Here is a 6,437-nt window from a genome sequence, read left to right on the forward strand (position 1 = left end):
CATAAGACCACAGAGGTCGCTGTTAGAGTAACATCTCACCTGCAAACATGAAAGTGTTGGCCTCAGCCTGTATCTCCTCATCTGTCAGGCCTTTCCCATCTTCATCCTTCAACACACAAACATTTAGTAATAATATTTATCTGTAATAGTGATACAGTCTCATGAACAAAAGCATTTAAAATGTCCTTCTTCACCACACTTTTTGCATCTACTTTTAACTATTGACTCACTGAGACCTACTCCCTTTCACTTGATTTCCATGCATGTAATTTCCCATTTTAAAATTTGGTATCTGTAGCCAGTCTTGTTAATGATCTCACTGAGGGGATTTAGGCCTTTGCAGATCAGCAGTGGCGACAGAGCATCTCCTTGGTAGATCCTACACTTGATGGTGGCATGTGGTATTGGCTTGAAGTTGGCCTCTAGTGTTGTACGCCACATCCCAGTTGAGTTCCTGATGAAGGCTTTTAGGGTCATGTTGATCTAGTATAATTCTAGGAATTCCAGGATCCATGTGTGGGGCATTAAGTCATAGACTTTCTTGCAGTAATCCTGGCTGTGCATAGGTTGGTGAGCCTGGTCTTGCAGTCTTGTGCGACTGTTCTATCTAAAAGTAGCCAATTCCTTTCTCTTCCCCAATCACGTATTGAACCATTTGTCTGTTCATCTTAGCCGCTATGATGCCCGACGGGAGCTTTCATGTGGTACTGGGGCAGGTTATTGACTGGTAGTTGGATGGGACAGGATCCTTTTGGGGATCCTTGTTGATCAGGAGCATAAAAATGGGGTACACTAAAATGGTACACTGAGTACCATTTAATGTTTAGAATGTTAGAAATAAACAGCAGCACTAAAAGTGCAGAGTGTAGTAAGCTAAATATAGCTTGAGATAATATTCTTTTTTTTCTCTCTGTGTGATTTTGAAAACCTTCTGCAGCATCATTCTCTCCTCTTAAGTGGTGCATATTAATAAAAACCAGAGAAAAGCTGTGTTGAACATGCTTAATGGTAGTGTAAAATGCCGTAGATGCCGACTGGAAGTTCTTGTTTCTGTGCATGTTGCAAAACTTACTGCCTGACCCCTTCTGTAAAAGATACTTCAGCAGAAAAAAACTGTTGAAATACTGCTTATACTCTTTCTGCCTTACCTTTGTCAGCAGTATAATGTCTACAAAATCTTTCCTCCTCCGAGCTGTTAGGGCAACATCCAATTGTGTTTCTGTCTCCCTCTGTTGGCTAAGGAAGGTACGACGCTTCTGAACCACATCCCTGGTGAACCTGAATCAGAATACAGCAGATTAAAACTGACACTGCAAGATTGTATTTACAGTACTCTGAAGTAAAACAATACATTACACATTACTACAGGTTATTATAGTACTATACAATACTTTTAAAGACTTTTACAGCATCATATGGTTAAGTATATATCTAGAGCAATCCATAACATTAGATTTCAACAGCAATTAATACAAAAAAGCACATAAGCAACAAATATGACAGTTATTTGCATCTGCACCATTTGACAGTAACAGTGTGTCATCACGCTTGCAGCCTCCTATTTAACTCGTGTAACTCAGCTACAGAAATGTCAGAAGGTCAGAGCATTACCTGTGTACAGTGTTTAAGGCTTGTTTGAATCGTTTCCCCTGCTGAGTCTTCCAGTAAATCCAGTCCCAGTGGTGTAAAATATTTTCTCGCCGACGTGTTGCCAGGTCACTGAGCTCCACTATGGCTGACACGTACTCACTGGGAGACCTGGAGGGACAATCTTTTTAGAAACTGACAACTACAACAAAATGGAAGATATCAATTGAAATAAGTGGCTGTTCTCACTCCTGACAGTTGCTGTCATAGCTGAAGGCACATTTTAGTAAACTGTCCAGAGTCATCAGACTGACATGGTCAAACATCTCCAGATTAGTTTTGCCTTCTGCTACAAGTCGGCACCACTTGTCCTGAAAACAGAAACAAGGAGGGGTTAACAGGATAAAGATATCAGCATAAGAAAGGAAACAAAATCATATTTGGGGGGTGATTCATGTGTCTAAGTCTTTAACTTAAAGCAGCTGAACTGTTCAGGATCGGTTTAAGATTTTATTGGACAAACAGTGAACACTATGATTTGATCTCAAATATGGTAGCTTATGTTATACACATGAATTTTAAGACCACCTAAGTTCTGTGCAGTCGTGAGATGTAGATTGTGTTTGCCTGTGTTCAGCCCCTGGATAATTTAAGGATTTTTTAAAACTGAGAATAATAAAAATAAAAACAAAACAACAAACAACCCCCCTCCCCCATGTAATGTGAATATTACCATCTTCAACACATTCTGCACTTTCATGAATCTAAAGTAAATAGTCTTTTTCCCCACTGTCTTTACTCGATCTATACAAATCTAATTATTATTATTATTAATAAAAAATACAAACATCTCATCAGTGCACTGTCTGTGTATTGTTTTAAATGACAGCATTTTAAAGCGTGTGAGAAAGTCGGTGCATACTATGAAAATTGCTGATAAGGAAACATTGATCTTCTTGAAAGAGTGTCTGCTAAAAGATGTGGTGCACTAAAACAAATGAATCATAAAAACTGAAAAATTTTAAAAGGAAAGTAGAAGAAAACTCCTTCCTGCAAGTGAAGGAGTAACTGATGACTGCAAGTCATCAGTGTTACAAGATGATGTCAGACTGCTGGACAATTCTGGAAATCACTACAGAAATTATGCAGTAGTTTGTAGAGGTGTAGTACTTCATAGAATATGAATAACAGGCATCACATTGATGAGCCTTATTCTGCTGAAAGTTCTTCCTGCAAATGTAACTTTTCCTTCCCACCACCAGAATGTCTTGCTCATAGCAGTCACTTGATTACTGCTGGGTTTTTTTTCCAATACTGTAGGTTGTTTAACTAACAGTATAAAGCATCTTAAGGTGGCTGTTACTGTGTTCTGTGTGCTCTTACTGCAATTAAAACCTGAATGACTAATTAGAATCTGAAAATAACTGAAAAACGTATTTTCTCATGGTTGTACCAGTTTTAACAATGTTTGCTTGTCTTGTTTGAACCGGTGGTACCCGTCACCCTCCCAGTAAATACACTAATCATATCCATTTCATAATCCTACGTGACTTAATTTAACATTTTCAGAAAACTTGACCTGTGACCCCTGACTTTGAGGCCGAGGTCACTGAGAACGAGCTTGTCTGAGATTTAAAAACTCTATGTAGCCTACGTCTCAATTATCGCATTCACAAACTTGGTTGTCCACATTGCCCCTTGGAGGTGTGACGATAAGTTGAGGAATAAACTCAAACTGTCATGTGATCAGATTTTGTACGCATAACTGTGGCTGTGTGTATCTTACATGCATGATTTAGATGAGGAGTTAAATACGGCAATGTAGCTCTTCAATATATCAAATGGAAAGCTGGAGTGAGCAGTCGTCTCTTGCGGGACCACACCTCTCCGTTACTGATCAACAGACTGTGTCCTGAAACCCCAAAAAAAAGAGACTTGTAGTTAGGAGCACTGTCGTTTGACCTTTAGAACAAAATAAGATAAGATAACTCTTTATTGTCATTGCACAGTCATACATAGTACAATAGTACAATGACATTGGAAACCAATACTGGAAAGATTTAATTCCAGTAAACTTGCAACATATGAGGAAAACTGAAATATTTCACTCACCCAGCCATGGGCGCAGGTGGTGATAAATTAATTCATCTTTCACTGTGATGCTGGCTGAAGGAAGTAAATGATGAACAATGTAAGCAAACACCAAAGGCTTTGGAAATGTGTATAATACAGACGGACGTTGGTGTTTTACCCTACCGGGTGCCATTAGCAGAGGTTTGACATAGTCAGGATGAAAGAGTCTGACCAGGTGATAGAAAGGACCGAGGAACCAGCAGCAGGAGTGTTGTATGTCTGCACCAGGTCATCCACCTGCTGGAGGCCTTCTTCTGTGCTCTGCATCTATAATGTTTATCACAAAACAAGACTAAAGATCGGTGCTGATTATAGCAATCAAAAGAAATAGTAACATAGCAACAAAAAGTAGATTCTGTTAACTGTGAAACCTATAGCTGCATCATGTAGAGATTACAAATATTTAAAATAGTTCATAAAAAAGATGATGTCTGTGTGTTGTACCTCCCAAGATGCCCAACAGCCACGAACGTGTCTGTGGTTGCTGAAACAGGACAACCTGTGAAGTACCAGGTTGACGCAGCAGCAGCCTCACAGTCCAAAGTGCAACCACAGCAACCAGTCCAGTACTGAAAATGTACAGGACTGAACAGAGACCTGTCCAGCTGAGGACCAGAGAGAGAACACTGTGCAGGAGAGTCATCACTGAGAGAGAGCAATTAGCATCCAGAGGTTCAAGTTTCCCACTACTGGCCCTGCTCTGTTGGTTGTACTTATAGAGCAAATTGCTCCACCCCCACTCACACACACTCCTCCCCCAGTTTTGATTATAAATACCAGAAGTTCTAGTTCTAAGTTATGAAATGTACATAGTATTCCATTAGTCTCGTCACATTTTAATATAACTTTACAAACTGTTTCACTCTTGCAATCCCCAATGATAATAATAACATGTATAAAACAATATGGCTACTGCACATGTAATTTAAAAATGATAACGTATAAAAAGAAATAAGTGAATAAATAAAAAACAGAAGTCATGATGCTATAAAAAGGTAAAATATTATGCAAGAACTGCTGTACCAAAAATAGTGTTGTCGCAGTATTTTGGAGAATTTGGAGATAATTATGGTATTACTGATTAATGCAGTGACATCTCCATTCTACAGACTTGGGATTTTAAGATTCCATGAAAATGCCCACTTACTGGGAATTCTCCTTGATGCAGAGAACCACCTCTTAACCTGATCACCTGCTTACCCAGAGAAGCTGCTCTGAGTTCATGAAATGAGAAAGAGAAAGAGACCGTCATTTCAACTTAGTTCACTGCGCAAAAGCACAGGGTGAGTTTAACCATGACTTCTCTGTTAATTTAGAGCACTCTGGATCTGAATCAGACCGGATGCTAACTGGTCTGACTAAAGCTAGCTAGCAGACTAAAACTAGAGGAAAGTTGACTCCCAGGAAGAACTTAAGAAAATTTAAACTCCTTCATTATCAGTTTAGTACGATGGACACTTGTTTATGGTGTTTACACTTGTTGTGAAGCTCTGTGGAATCTTCACAGTTGTTTAGTGATAACCTGATCATTTTATTTTAACTGAAGAAGCTTCAGTATATTAAGTTAAAGGATAAATGGACTGGTGCTTTCTCCTCTGAGCACTCAAAGTGCTTTATACAACTTGCCTCATTCATCCAAGTGCTTTTTCTATGATTTACCTATGCAAGTGCTTTCTAATGTTCACACACAATCAAACTCCGATGGATGCATCGAAGAGCAACTTGGGGTAGTGTCTTAGTATCAAGGATATCTGGCGACTGGAGCAGAGTGAACCACCAACCTTCCGATGTGTAGGTGACTTCTCGACCTCCTGAGCCACAGCTACCCTGTGGCTGCAACTGCACAGTGTATCTTTATCTCTTTAACGCCTCTTACAAACTCTGGTTAGACTCTGATCCTACCGACATTTTAGTATTCTGAAAACCTCACACAGGTTATGTTTGCATCTGGCAATAAATATTTGTATGTTCTGTATCTCGTGTACTTTGTCAGTGCTATTTTCTGCCGTAAAGGAAGCTGAGACTTTTAAATCTTATAAAAACTAGTGACTGCCTAAATTAACCATGAATTAAAATGTGAAATGAGTATTTATAAAACCTCTGTTAACACACTCACAAACAATGAGCTCAAATCTTGAACATTATGATTATGAATGTGCATCTAAATGTTATTCACTCATTAGACTTTCTAAATGATACCATGGGCGCGTTATATATGAGGTTACTGATCAAGAATAAACATTTCTATCTATTTTATAAATGACATACTAAGCAGGAGTAATGCCTTATAAATGATAAATGATGATCATGATGCAGATACTAACACCCTACTAATGCCCTTAACAACAGTGTGACATTATTATAATGCAACTTGTGACTAAAATGCTGTTGTACTTTAAATTTTCCTCACATGATTCAGGAAGATTATATGTGACAGATTATACTGCAATCAGTCTTTTATATCAGCTGAAATACCTCTACAGGAACATTACAACTGATAACATGCTGTTATCATGTTATGACTAAAAATGCTGTTTCTACATAACAGGATGAAATTATATTTATTTCAGTGCAACAACAATACATTTTTTAAAATGTATACATTGGGAAATCTAAATAAAAGAAAGATCAGCTGTAAGTAGCTTTGAATTGACTTTTTTAAATGTCTCTGATTTTGACATTGCTCTTCTGCTTCCCTTTCCATTTTTTAGGCATTT

The 6,437-nt window shown here is 38.3% G+C and overlaps 1 pseudogene; it reads right to left on the reverse strand.

The window, feature by feature from the left end:
- Nucleotides 1-22: 22 nt before the first annotated feature.
- Nucleotides 23-3,987, reverse strand: LOC109200659 (leukotriene-B(4) omega-hydroxylase 2-like; annotated as a pseudogene).
- Between the last annotated feature and the right edge of the window lie 2,450 nt (nucleotides 3,988-6,437).

This window comes from Oreochromis niloticus, unplaced genomic scaffold (genome assembly GCF_001858045.2).
Source record: "Oreochromis niloticus isolate F11D_XX unplaced genomic scaffold, O_niloticus_UMD_NMBU tig00003244_pilon, whole genome shotgun sequence".
NCBI classification, from domain to species: Eukaryota; Metazoa; Chordata; class Actinopteri; order Cichliformes; family Cichlidae; genus Oreochromis; species Oreochromis niloticus.